Genomic DNA, 19,811 nt, shown 5'->3' with positions numbered 1-19,811 from the left:
CGTACAAGACGCTGTACGACTCGCATAACATCGAAATACAACGCCGTCACCATCCATGAGATCACCGAAAGCACTTTCGGTGGCTGCCTACAGATGGCAGCACAGGTAGCGCCGGTAAAGTTACAGGTGATATTATTTTGCCGTCTTCTGCCTTAGCTACATGTGAGTGCGCGCTGCATTGACGCCGTCCGATGCAGCTGTTTAATCGTATGTACGCTGTGCCGAGAGTAATTGTGGTGCATTTTGTATTCATTGAGAATCACAAAACCCCTGGGACCGCGTAATGTAGCCCGCAGTATCCTTCGTGTGGTGCGCCGATGTCGAAGGTATGAGCCTTCGCCACTTTCTTTGTTCCGGGCTCACGAAAAGGATCTCCTCCTCTGGCACTCTCGCATCGTGTCACACTGTACGGAAGAATTTGGTGAAAATTGTGCTCTTACGTCCTGTAGTTGATCCGCAATTCAACAGTGTGTGCGCCGGAAGGACCGTTGGTGCAGTCGATGCCGCGGCACCTGTGACGCTAAAAGGAGCGTTTTCCGAGTACGCCTAGAAAGGTAAGTCCCGCGCTTGCGCGCATTCTTCCTGTCTATGGTTCGTGAAGTGTGCGTTCTTGTACGTATCGCAAGATCCGTACAACAACCGAATCCGAATGAGTAAAGCAGCAAGAATTATAAATGTGCTTTTCAAATGGTTGTTCTTCATGTCGCAGTGCACATTTAGCAAAAAGTTCCATGGAAATTGCCCTAAAACGTATTCATGTTACCAACAGCTCTATCTGTGGTTTATTTACTTTCACCTATGAAGCACGCTAGCGCGGGTGGTTCTTTTATCTAAATGGGCACAAAAATTCAAGCAAAGAAAGTTACTGCTTGTGTACATAATTTTTCATTGAGAAATGGTATAGGCATTTCCAGAAGTAGTACGTCGATGTGTCGTCTTCACAGCTAACAGCTGCGCGAGATAGCACCCGATTTCTTCGTCGACGCATGGCCAGATTTTCAGCTTGTATGGAAATTTGTCTGTTTATAGAGTGTCGTCAGATGACGTGTATTAGTGTCCTGTGTGTTTTCGTGTACTTGTAAAGGGTTCCGATCTTGCAGAGAAGCCGAAATTACAAAAGCAATGTTTCTTTTTAATCGAAAAATCTTTCTCTTTTCTGTATTGTCTCTCCAGAAAAAGAGGTGGTCTGTTGAAATTTTGAGCGCATCGTCCTTTGGGAGCAGTGCTTTGTTGCGCCGCATAAACAAATTAGGTTTTGGAACGCTTTTCATGTCCTAAGGAATTTTTTGATAGTACAATTCACATTTCACGTTATACAGCTGTACGTTTGTGTGAACCTTTTCATAGTAGATTCATGTTTGCTACAGTTCGATTTACGTGTTATTTAACCGCCTGTGATGTTACGGTCAGATATTTGCACAACCAGTTGCAGCTTCATGTAACTGGTTGTATGAGACTTTTATCAAAATATGACGTGATCTTTTTATATCACAAGTTTGCAGTTTCAGCAGAGATTACAATAAATTAAGCATTTATTATTGTTTAGGGATGGCAAGATTTTGTGAACCAGAGGCACCTCCAGATATGCACCTGCGGCACTTCTGCAGCCTCAACAGCACGGCAAAGTACCTGATGTGCATACTGTGACAAGGTGTGTGCAAAGCAGTTGCTGCCACGTACACGAGCTGCAGATTTTGTTGGTATCATCCATGTTTGGAAACTCTCCTGAATTTTCCGTGGGTTTACAAATGTGGGCTCATTTTACAATTTTATGGATGTCACTTTAGAAAGACAATGAAGTTGTGTTGGTTAAGATATTTTAAAGCTGTTGAGAGATTAAGGGCATGACATTGTTAAAATGCACGTAAAAATTAATTGTAATGGTACTTGTAATGGTTTATTATTAGCGATGCAATATCTCTAACGAGAACATCAGAGGGGCACTTGCTTTAGGGAAGTTTGGTCAGATAAATTCATGAAGCAGCGTAAAGTGGCAGCAGCATACACGCTGTAAAAGCTCTGTAATCTAAAGAAAAAACAAAGTTGTCAGTTACTGGTTTCAAGTTCACTGCTGCTTTTTGTGCTGCACGACAAGGTAAATAATGGTTGATAATGTGTGTGTGACGTAATAGTTCTGCGCAAACACACGAGGTGGAGAGAAGTTTTTATTAAAGTGAAAATCAGACATCGTAGCATTTGCTACAAAGGAAACCCGTATGTGTTCCTCAAAAGGAAAGCTGCACAGTTGAAGAAAAATTCGTCCTGGTCCGGGACTCGAACCCGGGACTACCACCTTTCCGAGGCAGCCACTGTACCATCTGAGATAACCAGGTGGCTAGCACATGACAGGGCGAAGTCGAATTAGTTGACAACACGAAGCAAAGGCAAGGGTTTGACGTAATATTTTTTTCCCCTTTATTAATTACCTCTCTACACCTTGCGCGTTTCCGCAGAACTATTACGTCACACCCTTGCCTTTGCTTCATGTTGTCGACAAATTCGAATTCGCCCGGCCATCTGCTAGCCGCCTGGTTATCTTAGATTGTAAAGCGGCTGTCCCGGAAAGACGTAGGTCCCGGGTTTGAGTCCCGGACCTGGACGGTTTCTTTTTTTCAACTATGAGGCTTTCCTTTCGAGGAATCCGTACGGGTTTCTTTTGTAGCAATTGCTACGAGTGGGTGGATGTGCGATTTTCCCTTTATTAATAATGTGTGTGTGTATGCAACAATGGGGGTGCTGAGAGCAAGCTTTAAAATAATGTGTTATGTCCCCAACAAAGAATTTAGTGTCTGCAGCATTTTTACAAAATATTATGTTCACAGGTTGGCAGGTATGACATAATGTACAACAATAATGTACAACACTTTTGCTGTAGATGTCATATTCATAACGTCCCTTTTCTGTCTACTTGAATCGTATATTTAGAATTTCGCCCACCTTCAGTTTGATCAAGGTTCATAGGTAGCCCCCTCTGAAATAAATATAATTAGGAGCTATTGTAGATAAGCATGATATACCTACTCACTGTATTGTGACATATATTTTTAGGGACTGTGTTGTGAGGCATGCATATCCTTTTACCTGTATGTCTTGCAGCAGGTTGCCCGACAATAGCATAAATGCTCTGCCCACCTTTATTATTATGCTTTCATGTAGACATCGAACATCTGTGCCCACATAGACTCCATGTTCTTAATTACATTTTTCTAAGTATTCACTGTTGTGCATTACATTATTGTGTTACATTACTGTGCATTACATGTTTTCTTTGTTTTATTTTGGAGGGGCTATTCATTTCTATAATAGTACAGAGAATAGGACTTCAAAACAAAAAACCACGAAAGGTGGCTTAAAAGTGTATGATGCTTGGAATTCTACATTCCATCCCCTAAAGCGCTACCAGTAGTAAAACATTCCTAATTGTCTTTTTTATAAGCTAGCTGCCAGATACATAGTCCCATTATGAGAGTATGTTATTTTTTTTCTTTGGTCTGACTTGTTTTGTTGAATGTTCTCCTTGTTAGTTCAGAATTTGTTTTCTTGCCACCTCATGCAATACTCCAACTGGAGACTATGAGCTATGTGTACAATAAGTAAGTAAATTCCTAAAGCATGCAACAAACCATGCAGCATAGCATTTAAATGTTGCCAGTTTATAATGCTTCTCGAGTGCAGCGCAGCATGGAGCTTGAGGCTGATCTCTTCAGATATAAAAAAAAATGCAGGTTATGAAAATATTGTCCTACAAACTGCTGGTTACGCATGTCAGTCAGCCTGTTGCAGTGGTCACAAGTGAGAATGTAACCAAAAGCTGGGCGTGCTCGGCCATTTTGCATATGGCACAGGATAAAGCTTCGCCTCTGCTATTGCTTCTCTTATAATAATGGCCTCCGAGTATACATGCCGAGTTATGCTTCTGGGGACACTTATTAGTTAACCTTATCAGGTAATACCATTAGCCTTATGGGTGCTATAATGTTGCAGTGCCTGCAGGATGGCCAGCATTACAATACACATTAAAATTATTGTACAAGTCATGCAATGGTATCGAGATTGGCCCACCAAGTGACACCCTTTACTTACAGTATACCTGGGATCAGCCCAGCTCACTCAGTCAGGGAGACATCCATGCATAAGGGGAGGGGTGTAGCAAATAGAGGGCGTTCGATTAATCTTTCTCACATAGATAGCTCATACATATAATGTTTCTTAAATTGGATGCTTTGTTGCTCAAAATGAAGTTACTTATGTGCATAATGTCAGCAATGCGATCCTATTTATGCCTACCGAAAGTTGCTGTGTTCACTGCCACTTTTTATATTGTTTCGCTTGTTATTCTAAGCTCACTTGTTTTATAGCTGCTATAGGTGTGGCTGGACCTGGAGAAGAAGTGTAAGCAGACCATGCTATGTTGCTGATCTCCACATCCAAGTTGGTCCCGTGACAGTTGGGCGCCATTGTGCCTTGCTTCATTGACAAGGTGATATAATATGGTGAGCTTGTACTTCAATATCGGTATTGAAAATTATGTTAAGGAAAAAGACAAGGATTGGTCTTTATGATAGATTTACTCATGTTCTTTCTTTAAGGTGTTCTTTTGACACTGTTCTGCATGGACATATTTTTAGAGAATTATAACAGTCCTTTATTGTAAAGTGCCACGGCGCTAGTTTATGCGTTAAACTAGCACTCTTTCACCAAAAAAAGCCGTATTTAGCACAAAATTCACAAGGAATGAAAGGAGGCAACAGGACAGAGTGCTACTAACAGTTCAGTATTATAGCTCGCACAGTAATATTGTGCAAAAGGTGAAAGGGGGAGAATAGATCTGAATACATATTGTTCGCACAGAAACGAAAAGGATGCATCACATGGTGAGTGTGACATTTGTTTTACAATGATAAGAAGCAGTCTCACTGTCTAGTAATTCTCTGCATGGGGAGCTAGTGCTAGGTTCCTCGTCATACATATAAGAAAAGTTTCAGATATCTCTCCAGCGCTTTTGTCTTTTTATTTTGTCACGATCAAGCAGCTTTTAAACATAGGTGCATGTGCACCGAGAGTAGTGCACTACCACTGCTAACTGACCCACACATCAAGTTTGCTTGGTCACGCTGCCAGTCACTTATACATTTGCCGGTTTATCCGATGTAGCCTCTACTGCACGAAATAGTATGTGATAGACACTGCACCTGTGTACTGTACAGTGCTCACGGAATGAAACGCGTCAATTTAGGGCTAACTAATGCCCAGACTTTCGTTTGTACCGGCTGCAGTTCGTGTCACATCGACGTAACTTTGGTGTGTAGACTTAGAGCGGAGTCAGAGTCACCTTTAGTGACCAGATTCATAGTGACATGACATGGTACTCTCGAGTTCTCTGCACATATGCTGGGTTCTACGAAATACTCGCTGTCGCGTTTCATTCCGTGAGCACTGTACGTGCTTTCTTACATTATTTTTTTCAGAGATAGTGATGCAGGCCTTTTCATTATTTACATGCCTACACAACAAACGAAGCATTATCTGTGCTTAGAAAGAATTGTAGGAAAATCCAGCATGAGGCAACTGTTCTCAGCACGAAACAAACTTGATTCGTTGGTTTTCGTTCATTATTGCGATCACACTAAGGCAGACAAGCTTGTAGGCTGTGCTTCTGCAATTTGTACAGCACACTGACAGCACTGGTGTGGGCCTCATCTGTGGGCTGACTGATGGCACCTTCTACGGCGCAGACCACTTGTGTTGGGCGAGGCACCAATGTTGATGTTTGTTCCCTTGTGCAAAACAGCAGTCCTAGGTTTAGAGTAGTTGTAGGAAGACAAGGTAAACATAACTTCCATGGCTTGAGTGGGCTCATTTCTCTTGGGGCATCTAGCTTTTTTTCTTGCAACTGTGCAGAGGTGCTTCCCTAGAGTCAGCGGGAAAATGTCATAGAGTTGTGCATTCAGGAACTCCTTAACAATGATCTGCCGTAGTTAGGGCCTTGCGAAAATGCACTGTCTGCCAAGTGGTAGAAGGTGCATTATTCAGCCACAGATTTCCTGTTGGCATGATTGCACTCGTGCTGTCAGTAATTTCTTGGCTTGCCGAATTATCTTGAGGCCCCACGCTGATGATGCTACCGATGTCTTCGTGTGCAGATTTTCAGGATGAGGTTTTTTGCTTTGCAAATGTTGTTGAAAGGTAGGTGGTGCTTACAGGTAGCTATTCTAAATATTAGTGAAATGAATTGGCCCATCTTGCTTCGTCAAACATCGTCATGCCGACATCAGTTGCACAAACAAAAAACCTGGCCTACTTGCAGCGTCGTGCACGAAGAAACAAACAAATCAGCTGCTGGATTGTCTTGGCATCGCATACTAAGCTGAGACCGGAACTGCTGTAGCTACAAACCAGGCAGAAACGATGATGATGAGCAGGGATTTGTAGTAGCGCCACTTCGTGGGGCACCAAGGAGGCTTCGTTCAAAACAAAAATGGCGTTCAGCAAGTAGAACCATGCCACGGTGAGAGTCGGTGCATGGTGCTCTCGATCAAGTTGGCTCAAGGAGTGTCCGAAAAATCAGACGAGAGGTTGCAAGGCGTCCTAATTTTCGGAAGTTGTTATATATTATGGTCCATGGGGAGAATGGCGGTGCCGTGAAGCAGACCGAGTAATCATGTCCGGAAAATCAGTCGGCGACTGTACCTATACCTATGTGTCTATGTACACCTAGGTACAACAGTGTTTGCTATGATCTGTGCCAGAATTGCTGTTGCCCGTAGATGCCCAACATGTCGGGTGTCAAATTGTAAAATAGCTTGCAAAAGTGATCTACGGAAAAATACCGCTTCTGCTATATTTCGCTTTTGCAAGATATTTAGCGGCTGCTGGCACCTACCTTAAAAGGCTTTATATGGTCTTCGCATGGCCAGGGCCTTCTACTTTTGTGAGTTTACTTATCTCGAAATTTACCCCGGTTTTTATAACTTCAAGTTGGCGGGATCCCTAGTCTCCTTTAACATGTACCCAATAGACCTTACATAGGGGTTTTGGCATTTCTCTGCCATCTAAATGCAGCCATTGTGGCTGGGATTCAATCCCATGCCCTCTGCCTGAGCAGCGCAATGTCAAAGCCAGTACACTACGGTATTTTGCTGGCAGACGGGTTTAGTTTCTGAATAATTTATTATCTCAACCTGTCGGTGTTGTTTTTAAAGGTATTTCATGTTTGTATTCTGTTGCTTCAATACTAGTAATTATTGTTAATCAAACGATGTGTCCATCTTTTTCCTATAAGACTTGCTTCAATCTCCTGCTAATTATGACAGCTTATTCTCCCACAGTAATCCATGTTCCCTTGAAACATAGGCAGTGCATGAAACCACATATTTTTCAATAAGATGTATTCGTTATCTTCTATGACCGGAATGCTGAACCTTTCTTATTTGTGAGAACATAGGCAAATTTGCCTATGTGCTAACCTGTTGCATGAGTCAAGATAAATTATTGGCTTTACTTTTTCAGGTGCCCTGCTCGCTCGCACCCAAGCAACCCACTCCAGCGGTCTTCTCTCAGCAGACTGGATGCATCGAAATACCATTAGATGGTCCAATAAACAGTGCTTGAGACATTTATGACATGCTTTTATTTAGGCCGGAGGACTTCAGGCTTAATGAAAGCTCAAGTGGGTGTACAGAAATACCTACGTAAAGTATACTTGTCTTTTTCACTTACAAGTACATGCCAATACTTTGCCTGACATTTTTCACCCCAAAATTACACTTTACTGTGGATTTGTGTACAAACCATTACAACAAGAAGCACTGCATTAAGAAGAGTACAAGTAATCGAACATATACTAAACTAGCAAGAATTACATTTGCATACTTGTAGTATAAATATGAAAAGGAGGTACAATCTTCTTCAGGGTGCATTTTCTTGTAGGTCATACATAGAGAACGTACTCGTGGGTCATACAAAACTTGTTCATAATGTATCACATCAGTGTTGGTAGTGCTAATCAATTTATGCCGAAAATTGTGTTCATCTTCGTATCAAGCAATGTACCAGGCAAACCTACATATGAAAGTGGCTTCTTGTTGCGAACCTAATGCAGATCTACTTCTCTTCAATGCTGATCGCAAATACACAAGTGCACAAAATATGTGTAAAGAGTAAATTATATTAAGCAACATCAATCCATTCTGAAAGGACCTGGTATGAATGTAGCAAAAAATAGGTCTGAACAGGGGCAAACAGGTCTGGGTTAGATAGGACGGGATTAAACGGGTCAGGATTAAACAGGATTTAAACGGGTCAGGATTAAACAGGATTTAAACGGGTCAGGTTTAAACAGGATTTAAACGGGTCAGGTTTAAACAGGAACAAACGGGATTTAAACAGGTCAGGACTGAACAGGATCAAACGGGGTCCCGTTCCATAACCCTATTTGATGAAACCCGTTTGAAAACAAATAGGATTTTCTAGTAGGGGGTGCTTCGCAAAACAGTGCGCTTAATCTGCATTGATGTGCCATCCTGTAATAAACAAACTGAAATCATTATTATTCCTCATAGTAGTGAGCTTGCTATTGAAAATGATATTGATACAGAAAACATACTATCTAGTAACTCATTTCAATTATTATTTCACATAACGGAGACATTAAAAAACATGTCTACTATTATTCCACATTCAGTTGTGGTAAATGTCTGTTTAATCCTGAATACATTAGAATTTTATGGTGTCTGGATGTAGTGCTATTAGCACAAACAGAGCAGCACTATCCAGTGTGCTTGATATCGACAGCTTTATAATATCAGTGAAATTACATCAGCAAAAAAGAATGCATATCTATAGGAGTGCTACTTTTGTGTAATTTCGCTACTTTCTGGAAGACGATAAACCAACAAGCCTACGTGTTCACGATTGAGAGCTGCAATGCTGATCAGAATGCTTTAGCCTATCATTGACCTTTAGCCTTACTGACTCTGACGGGTGCCAGCTGTGTGCATTAGCTAATTCTTCTGCTCATCTATAGATGGCAAACGCGCAAGGCCACAGTAACAGCGAAGCTGTTGTGCTAAAGCACCATGTTGTGAAAACCTGCTACTGAAATATTTCATGTTGAAGCTCTAAAAGAATTTGAGGCATGCAAATGAACAGGCAAGAAGTAGCCTGTAATTTTGTTGCCATATTAAACACGTAGCTATGATAAAATATTTCGTTTAACCTTCGGTATATTGTTGGGAACATGCAGTCTCATGCGGGAAATATTTGTTTAGCTGCTTTCATTACTTTAAAGCTGTGATTGCTCTTCTTGTGCAGGCCTCCTCCGGATCTTCATGGGCAGCGATGTGACGCCAGAAGACGAGAAAAAAAGAATGAAAAGTGTACGCAGGCACCTGGCACAAAAACTTGCTGATGCACAAAGGAAGTAGTGCCGCTGATACAGCTACAAAGCCTGTCCCAAAAGTTTGTGCAATTCATGCCACCACACCCTCTGCTGCATTTTTGCTGACTCACTGCACAAGTGAGTCAGCAAAAATGCAGCAGAGGGTGTGGTGGCATGAACTGCACAAACTTTTGGTGCAGTCCTTGTACAGTCATCATCAGCATATTTTATGTCAACTGCAGGACGAAGGCCTCTCTTCATGATCTTCAATTATCCCTGTCCTGCACCAACTGATTCCAACTAGCACCCACAAATTCGCTCATTTTGTCCCACCACCTAGTCTTTTGTCGTCCTCTACTGCACTTCCCTTTTCTTGGTACCCATTCTGTCACCGTAATGGTCCTACGGTTATCTACTCTATGCATTACATAACCTGCCCAGCGCTATTTTTTTCTCTTCATTTTAATTAGAATGTCGTCTATACCAGTTTGCTCTCTGATCCAAACCACTCTCTTTCTGTCTCTTAAAGTTACGCCTAGCATTCTTCGTTCCATTGCTCTTAGCGCAGTCCCTAAATTGTTCTCATGCTTCTTTGTTAGTTTCCAAGTCTCTTCCCCATATGTCATCGCTGATAAAATGGACTGATTGTATGCCTTCCTTTTCAATGATAATGGTGCGCCTCATTGATTCGAAGTCATTGGGACCGCAGAAAATCTTCAAATTCGGTTTGCCGTGTCCTGTAGTTGGAGGCTCCAAGGGTCATGTTATTTCTAGTTGACCAACTACATGCAGCATTTGAGAATTTCCACAGTAGCACTCAACAAAACTGCAGATAACATTCAGCGATCCGATAACTTCCCCGAGAGCGGGTGCTCGGAAGGGCTCATTAGCGCTGCCGTTGTCGCTGGATCGCACATTGGCCACATCAGCGGTAGCTTCACACTCCAAATCTGAGTAGCATGTTTGTTGATCTTTTTCAAAGTTCAGATACTCGGCGAAGCCAACTGCAGTGGATTCGCTATCTCTGCGCAGAGTGCATTGATGCGGTCACAATACTCAGCTCCTTCTTCATCAAGTGAACGTGAATAGTCAGCATCAGCATCGACGATGCTTTCCTTCGACAAGCCATCGTGTTCAAAACACCGCATGACCAAAGTCGGTTCCACTTGCTTCCATGCATACACAATAACACATATGGCCCCGAGGAGGTCGATGGAGTACTCCTTGCCGTTGTCGAAGCAAAGGAGCATGCGCTCGAGCAGGTGGTGGCGGTAAATCTTCCTTGCGTGTTGAATGACGCCTTGGTCCATTGGCTGCGGGATCGACGTGGTGTTCGGAGCAAGAAATACCATCCGGATAACTTTCAGGTGTGGGATGACGCCATGCGCTGGGCAATTATCAACAAAAAAGAGTACATTCCTGCCTGTGGCAGCGAACTTGCGGCCAACCTGCCGAACATAATCTTCAAATATTGCGCCTGTGACCCTAGCTTTTTTGCTGTGCCGGTATGATAAGCTCATCTCTTGGCGGCAGCCGTGATTTTTAAAGCAGCGAGGCTTCCCACTCTTTCCAACTATAAGTAGCGGCAGCTTGTGTTTGCCACACATGTTCGCACCGAACAGAACAACGATTCTTTCCTTGTCCTGCTTTTGACCCTTGACCGCGGTGTCCTTCACTGCAAACGTTTGCAGCACCTTGTAAAAAAGGACTGCCTTTTCAAGGTTGTACACATCGTCTGCACCGTACTCGCTAAGCAATGGAGCCACGTGTGTTCCTTCTAGGCGTCGATGACCCTCTTGTTTGCGCTGCCGCTCTCGCCACAGACTGCTACGAAGGTCAAATTATTGCGCTCTTTAAAACTGCTGAACCATCCATTGCTACACTTGAACTCTGCGTGCCGAAGTTTTAGAGCCAAGTCGCTGGCCATCTCCCGCAGTATCGTCCCATTGACGGGAAGGCGGGCTGCGTTTGCTTTCTGCATCCAGCGAAGTAAAGCTGATTTCACATCTTGGTACGTAGGTGCCCGTACTTGCGACCGCTTCAAAAAGAAAAGGGGGACTTATATATGCAGTTGAATCCCGCTACAACGAAATTTACGGTGCCCGAAAAAGAATTCGTTCTTCGTTATCACAGAAATTCGATACGAAACGCAGAAATAATTGCCCAAGCAGCAGCAAAAACTTCTAATGCCAAAAATCTGTAAGCTTGGCTTGCTTGCGCTTCACTGTGAGCAATGCTGTCACGTGATTTTCACATTCAGTCTGCAGACCCATCGTGACATCGTCTTCACGGACATCAACAAAATTCCTCATTACATCGAAAGCGTCCATCACCTGTGAGGCAGTTGCCTCAGCAGGCACGTCCTGTACGTCATCTTCGAGATCAGAAGAGTCTTCATTATTGCAGGCGGCTTTGATAATCTGCTCATCATTCACCTCTTCATGAACTATAGCACAATCGTCAGCACCGATGTATTCATCAAGCTCGAGATTAGGCAACACGTTTCCCATTTTTTCCAGTGTTCTCCAGGCGGCCGTGATCCCCAGTGCCGCTGACGCCTCCTCGTCGGTGTTGGGCTAGCAGAGTCAAAGGATAATGAATAAAGGGAAAATGAGACACCCACCTGTTCATAGCAATTGCTGCAAAGGAAACCCATACGGGTCCCTCAAACGAAAAGCCTCGTCCTGCTGCTCTCGTCCTGGTCAGGGACTTTTTCTTCAACTATGAGGCTTTTCTTTCTAGGAACCCATATGGGTTTCCTTTGTAGCAATTGCTACGAACAGGTGGATGTCTCATTTTCCCTTTATTCATTCTCTCCACCTTGCGGGTTTCCGCAGAACTACTACGTCAGAGTCTAAGGATAGATCTTCGGCAAATCCGGGTGCATAAAACAGTTTGCAATTATTGAGTGACCCAGTGAGTTCCAGGCAGCCGACATAATTTGCAGTGCCACGTACATGTCCACCTTCGTGTCTTGGCCGGTATTACTGTTGAAGAGCAGCCGCTGAATTAGCCTCCCGCGGTAAGCGCGCTTCGGGCTCAGAATCACACCCTGGTCGAGAGGGTGTAGGACAGATGTGCAATGTGTAGGGGAAAACATCAGCTCCGTGTTAGTAAGCTTGACTTCTTCGGAGTGATGGGCTGAACAATTGTCCAGAAGCAAGCAAACTTCATGGTCCTGTTGCTTCATGTTGCGGTCGAATGCCACCACCCACTCTGTGAAAATAGCGCGGGTCGTCCATGACTTGTTGTTCGCCTTGTATTGCACAGGTAGGCTACGGGATCCCTTGAAACAGTGTGGCTTGGCACTTGTCCAATGACTAATGGAGGACGCTTGTCAGAGCCATCCATGTTTGTGCAAAGCAGCACCGTTACATATCTTTTGCTGTTTGCCACCGTGACAGCGCTGCCCCTTAATGTCGAGCATCCTGGCCGGCAACATCTCGTAGAATAGCCCGGTCTCATTGGCACTGTAGATGTCTGCCGGCGTGAAGTTGCTTAAAATGCCGGCAACATTGCTCACCTTCCATCTCCGTCAACGTCTGCGGACATCGATTTGCTGCGCAACACTTTTCCGATGGTGTTATGGAGGACCTTGAAACAGTTCAGCCAGCCAACGCTGGCTTTAAAATCGTCAATTCCGAGTAGGCAGGCGTGGTTCAAGGCTTTTTGCTGGACAATGCTTCCATTGAGGAGGACGTTCCTACCTCGTACTTCAACAAATCACGCATGCACCACCTTGTCCAGCTCTTCACGGAGGGGCCGCGTCACCTTTTTGTGCTTGGAAGATGTGCCTGAAGCAAGTGCCTTTTTTACGCTGTCCTTATTTCCTAGAATCGTACACAGCGAACTGGCCGGAATCCCAAAGTCTTCAGCGATTGCCACTTCCTTCCTTCCACTCACAGTTTGGGTGATGATTTCAGCTTTCTGCTTGAGGGAAAGGGTTTAGCGTTGACATCTCGTCCCACGCATGGATGACAGCTCGTCGTCGAAGAGACACGCTGCGAATGATGCGACCACGAAAAAAAAAACCCAAAATGGCGAAACTTCAATTACATGATTTCGTGCTTACTACGGCTTTGGATTTAACTTAAACTTTTGCCAATAACACTTGTTCTGGTTGTGATTTTGACTGCGAAAATTTCGTTGAAGCGGGAACGCTCACCAAAAATGGCTCGTGCAGAGAAACTTGGTCTATAATTTTTTTTGGATACTGACGGGGAATTAGGAATTATTCGTTGTCCTGGAAATTTCGTTGTAGCGGTATTCATTGTGGCGGGATTCAACTGTATTAGATATACATGAATATGCTAGTTCTATTAAGGCCGGGCGTATTACACCCGGCCTTAGTATTACACCCGGCCTATTACAGCAACTACCAGCGAAGTCAAGCATGCTTGGTACGCAGACCACTATAGGGATGTATGCTCAGAAGATCACTTTCAGAGGTAGTTTCACTTTTGTGAGGATCAACAAAGGACAGCTGCACACAAGCGTCGGGCTAATGCAAGAATCTTGACGGCTGAATCGTGAAATCTCGCGAAAGTGAAGCTATCGCTCAATGTGATCGTCGGAGAATGTTGCCTCAGGCGGCGGCAGCCAATAGTAGGTACCAGCAGACTTACAGGCCACCAGGCTTACAATGTGGCTGACAGGCTTACAGGCTGACAGACTTACAGGCTGACAGACTTACAAGCCAAAATAACGTATAGCCGACAAGCTGACAGGCTGACAGCCTGTTGGGTTTCTTGGCTGGGAGCCGTCACCAAATCTACAATTATGAAAGACGCGCCTTTCGCATCTTCGCCTCATCACAGCGCTACTGCGGCAGCATCGACATCGAGAGCAGCAGGACGCTCACAGCCAAGCAATACGCACTGGACAGTCAGAGAGCATGGAGGCAAATACAGGACGACAGGATCACAGTGGTCATTTTTGACTCTGCAGTTACTCGGAAGTTCGATCGCTGGTTTGCGGTGCACTGTTCCACTGGATACGGGTGGAAAATCTATCGTCCATGCTTCCGAGGCCAGCAAATTCTGTGAAACTCTTCCGGCCACAGTTTTCCCGGATCAAAGCCGTCACCAAATCAACAACTAAGAAAAACAGGCCATTCGGATCTTCGGCTAATCACAACGCAACCACGAATGCATCGACAGCGCGTGCAGCGGGACGCTTACAGCGAAGCAATACGCACTGGACAGTCGCAGAGCACGCAGGCGCAGACAGTTCGACAGGCTCACACTTGTCTTTTTTGACGCTGCAGTTACTCGCTGCTACCATCGCTTGTTTTCGGTACACTGTTCCACTGGATACGCGTGGAGACCATATCATCCATGCTTCCGAGGCCGGCAGACTCGGTGAAACTCTTCCTGCCACATTTTGCATGGATCAAAGCCATAACGAAATATTCAACTAAGAAAGACACGTCATTCACAACTTCAGCTCATCACAGCGCTACCGCGACAGCATCGACAGCGCGAGCAGTGGGACACTTACAGCCAAGCAATATGCACTGCACAGTCTGAGAGAACGGAGGCACAGACAGTTCGACAGGCTCACACTTCTCTTTAGTGACTCTGCAGTTACTCGCAAGTTCGATCGCTGGTTTCCGGTGCACTGTTCCACTGGATACGCGTGGAGAGCCTATCGTCTATGCTTCCGAGGCCGGCATATTCGGTGAAACTCTCCTGCGACTGTTTGCCCGGAACAAACCCGTCACCAAATCTACAACTAAGAAAGGCACGCCATTCGCATCTTCGGCTCACCACAGCGCAACCGCGACATCATCGACAGCACGAGCAGCAGGACCCTTCATCATCATCATCATCATCATCAGCCTGATTACGCCCACTGCAGGGCAAAGGCCTCTCTCATATCTCTTCAACAACCCCGGTCATGTACTAATTGTGGCCATCCCTTCCCTGCAAACTTCTTACTCTCATCCGCCCACCTAACTTTCTGCCGCCCCCTGATATGGTTCCCTTCCATTGGAATCCACTCCGTAACCCTTAATGACCATCGGTTATCTTCCCTCCTCATTACATGTCCTGCCCATGCCTATTTCTTTTTCTTGATTTCAACAAAGATGTCATTAACTCGCGTTTTTTCCCTCACCCAATCTGCTCTTTTCTTATCCCTAAACCTTACACCTATCATTCTTCTTTCCATAGCTCGTTGCGTCGTCCTCAATTTGAGTAGAACCCTTTTCGTAAGCCTCCAGGTTTCTGCCCCGTAGGTGAGTACTGGTAAGACACAGCTATTATACACTTTTCTCTTGAGGGATAATGGCAACCTGCTGTTCATGATCTGAGAATGCCTGCCAAACGCACCCCAGCCCATTCTTATTATTCTGATTGTTTTCGTCTCATGATCCGGATCCGCCGTCACTACCTGCCCTAAGTAGATGTATTCCCTTACCACTTCGAGTGCCTCGCTACCAATTGTAAACTGCTGTTCTCTTCCGAGACTGTTAAACATTACTTTAGTTTTCTGCAGAATAATTTTTAGACCCACTCTTCTGCTTTGCTTCTAGGGGTCATTGAGCATGCATTACAATTGGTCCCCTGAGTCACTAAGCAAGGCAATATCATCAGCGAAACGCAAGTTACTAAGGTATTCTCCATTAACTTTTATGCCCGATTCTTCAGAATCCAGGTGTCTGAATACCTCCTGTAAACACGCTGTGAATAGCATTGGAGAGATCGTATCTCCCTGCCTGACGCCTTTATTTACTGGGATTTTGTTGCTTTCTTTATGAAGGATTATGGTGGCTGTGGAGCCGCTATAGATATCTTTCAGTATTTTTACATACGCCTCATCTACACCCTGGTTCCGTAATGCCTCCATGACTGCTGAGGTTTCGAAAGAATCAAACGCTTTCTCGTAATCAATGAAAGCTATATATAGGGGTTGGTTATATTCCGCACATTTCTCTATCACCTGATTGATAGTGTGAATATGATCTATTGTTGAGTAGCCTTTACGGAATCCTGCCTGGTCCTTTGCTTGACAGAAGTCTAAGGTGATCCTGATTCTATTTGCGATTACCTTAGTAAATAGTTTGTAGGCAACGGACAGTAAGCTCATCGGTCTATAATTTTTCAAGTCTTTGGCGTCCCCTCTCTTATGAATTAGGATTAGGTTAGCGTTTTTCCAAGATTCCGGTACGCTCGACGTCATGAGACATTGCGTATACAGGGTGGCCAGTTTCTCTAGAACAATCTGCCCACCATCCTTGAACAAATCTGCTGTTACCTGATCCTCCCCAGCTGCCTTCCCCCATTGCATATCTCCCAAGGCTTTCTTTACTTATTCCGGCGTTACCTGTGGGATTTTGAATTCCTCTAGGCAATTTTCTCTTCCATTATTGTCGTGGGTGTCACTGGTACTGTATAAATCTCAATAGACCTCCTCAGCCGCTTGAACTATCTCATCCATATTAGTAATGATATTGCCGGCTTTGTCTCTTAACGCATACATCTGATTCCCGCCAATTCCTAGTTTCTTCTTCACTGTTTTTAGGCTTCCTCCGTTCCTGAGAGCATGTTCAATTCTATCCATAATATACTTCTTTATGTCAGCTGTCTTACGCTTGTTGATTAACTTCGAAAGTTCTGCCAGTTCTGTTCTAGCTGTAGGGTTAGAGGCTTTCATACATTGGCGTTTCTTGATCAGATCTTTCGTCTCCTGCGATAGTTTACTGGTATCCTACCTAACGGAGTTCCCACCGACTTTCATTGCACGCTCCTCAATGAAGCCCACAAGACTGTCGTTCATTGCTTCAACACTAAGGTCCTTTTTCCGAGTTAAAGCCGAATACCTGTTCTGTAGCTTGATCTGGAATTCCTCTATTTTCCCTCTTACCGCTAACTGATTGATCGGCTTATGTACCAGTTTCTTCCGTTCCCTCCTCAGGTCTAGGCTAATTCGAGTTCTTACCATCCTGTGGTCACTGCAGCGCACCTTGCCGAGCACGTCCACATCTTGTATGATACCAGGGTTAGCGCAGAGTATGAAGCCTATTTCATTTCTAGTCTCGCCGCTCGGGCTCCTCCACGTCCACTTTCGGCTATCCCTCTTGCGGAAGAAGGTATTCATTATCCTCATATTATTCTGTTCCGCAAACTCTACTAATAACTCTCCCCTGATATTCCTAGTGCCTATGCCATATTCCCCTACTGCCTTGTCTCCAGCCTGCTTCTTGCCTACCTTGGCATTAAAGTCGCCCATTAGTATGGTGTATTTAGTTTTCACTCTACCCATCGCCGATTCCACGTCTTCATAGAAGCTTTCGACTTCCTGATCATCATTACTGGATGTAGGGGCGTAGACCTGTACAATCTTCATTTTGTACCTCTTATTAAGTTTCACAAGACCTGCCACCCTCTCGTTAATGCTATAGAATTCCTGCATGTTACCAGCTATATTCTTATTAATCAGGAATCCGACGCCAAGTTCTCTTCTCTCCGCTAAGCCCCGGTAGCACAGGACGTGCCCTCTTTTTAGCACTGTATATGCTTCTTTTGGCCTCCTAACTTCACTGAGCCCTATTATATCCCATTTACAGCAATACGCACTGAACAGTCAGAGAGCACGGAGGCACAGACAGGATGACAGGATCAAACTGGTCTTTTTTGACTCTTCAGTTTCTCGCAAGTTCGATCGCTGGATTCCGGTTCACTGTTCCACTGGATACGCGCAGATAGGCTATCGTCCATGCTTCCGAGGCTGACAAATTCGGCGAAACACTTCCCGCCACAGTTTGCCCGGATCAATGCCGTCACCAAATCTACAAGTAAGAAGGACACGCTATTCGCATCTTCAGCTCATCACAACGCTACCTCGACGGCATCGACAGCGCGAGCAGCGGGACGCTTACAACCAAGCGATTCGTACTGGACAGTTGGAGAGGACGGAGGCACAGACAGATCGACAGGCTCACACTTGTCTTTTTTGACTGTCCAGTTACTCGCCACTTCCATCGCTTGTTTTCGGTGCACTGTTCCACTGGATACGCGTTGAGACAGGCACGTACCCAGGGGGGGGCCGGGGGGGGCCGCCCCCCCCTTCCGAAATCAAGTGGTATACCCCCCTCCCCTCCCCATGTGCACCCACGCCACCACTCCTCACACATTCCTAAAGCGCCGCCAGATCAATGTTGAGACTTGGCAGCTGTTCATCGGTCAGCAGAAGGAGAGTTTTCTCATAGATTCTGCGCCCGCGCGATTAACTCGAGATGCTTCAGTAGTCAGCATCTATTCAACCGTCACGCGCATAGCTGTTGCTTTTGTTAGTTGAACCTTCTTTGTCTAGGCTGATCCTAGGGCCAGGAGAAGGATGCGGCTGTTACTCAGCTGGTCTGTACTCTCATGGAACGAGTTGCGGCCGGAGAAAACGTCAGTTGCGTTTACCTTTTCCCTTTGCTTCATTATTTCCTTCAGTTAAAGCTCGCCGCGACGCTGGCAGATGCCCGGAACCATATACACGTGATATGGGTTAGATAAGGTGGGAAATAAAATAATGTGAAAGAGCGTCCATCATGAAACCCTGCAATAACCTTTAAAACCATAAGCAAGATGGCTGTCGCCCATTACCTCGTCTGTTTTTCCCTAATTGTATAGCACTTTTCGTGCAAAATTGACAACTCGAAACAAAAATCGCAAGGAGTTGAGAATTTAAGCGATCTACTAAGGGAGAGAGTCAAGGCAACAACCAAACATCAAGCAAAAGCGAATAATAAGAACGTTAACCATTGTTTATGAGAATATTATTGGATCAACATCTTTTTATTTAACGAGGAAGTAGGGAAAACGACGCCGGAAGTGGAGAACAATTACTTGTTTTGAATGACGCTTCTACAGTTATCGGTGGAACCGCCTCACGTAGCCACTTCTCTGCTGTGCTTATGTGGGCGTTTTTCTAACCTTTCGCGGTGAGCGCAGTACGTCTAGAATCGCAGAGTCCTGCGCTCTACGCGGTTGTATGGGACTGGCGGCCGCACAGCGTTACGCAATTCGCGGAACTGTCAAAACTGATCAACAAGGCGAAAATAACTGATATTCGAAACTATAACATGAGAAAGACTGAAGAAGCAGTAAGAAATGAACGCAGCCTGAAATCAGTAGAAAAGAAACCTGGCATAGGACAAACCATGATGTATGGACTAAAAGATAAGAAGGATAATATCATCAGCAATCTCGAAGATACAGTAAAAGCAGGGGAAAAATTCTAAGCGGACATGTATACAGTACCCAGAGGAGTCACGATACTTCAATTAGAAACAGTAGTGAACAGGATTTAGAAACTCTCCTACAACTAGCGATGAGGTCAGAAGGGCCCTGCAAGACATGAAACGATGAAGAGCGGGATGAGATGGTGGAATAACAGTTGATTTAATCAAAGATGGAGAAGACATAATGCTTGGAAAACT

At 44.7% G+C, this 19,811-nt stretch overlaps 1 long non-coding RNA gene across 1 annotated transcript; it reads left to right on the top strand.

The window, feature by feature from the left end:
• The first annotated feature begins 141 nt into the window (after positions 1-141).
• LOC139051503 (uncharacterized) lies at positions 142-7,646 on the top strand. Its single transcript, XR_011509402.1, has 4 exons — positions 142-554; positions 1,547-1,651; positions 4,359-4,493; positions 7,510-7,646. It is a non-coding gene; the product is annotated as an uncharacterized lncRNA (long non-coding RNA).
• Positions 7,647-19,811: the final 12,165 nt, after the last annotated feature.

The sequence above is a fragment of the Dermacentor albipictus genome, unplaced genomic scaffold (genome assembly GCF_038994185.2).
Source record: "Dermacentor albipictus isolate Rhodes 1998 colony unplaced genomic scaffold, USDA_Dalb.pri_finalv2 scaffold_12, whole genome shotgun sequence".
Lineage (NCBI taxonomy): Eukaryota > Metazoa > Arthropoda > Arachnida > Ixodida > Ixodidae > Dermacentor > Dermacentor albipictus.
This window is presented reverse-complemented; position numbering and strand designations above follow the sequence as displayed.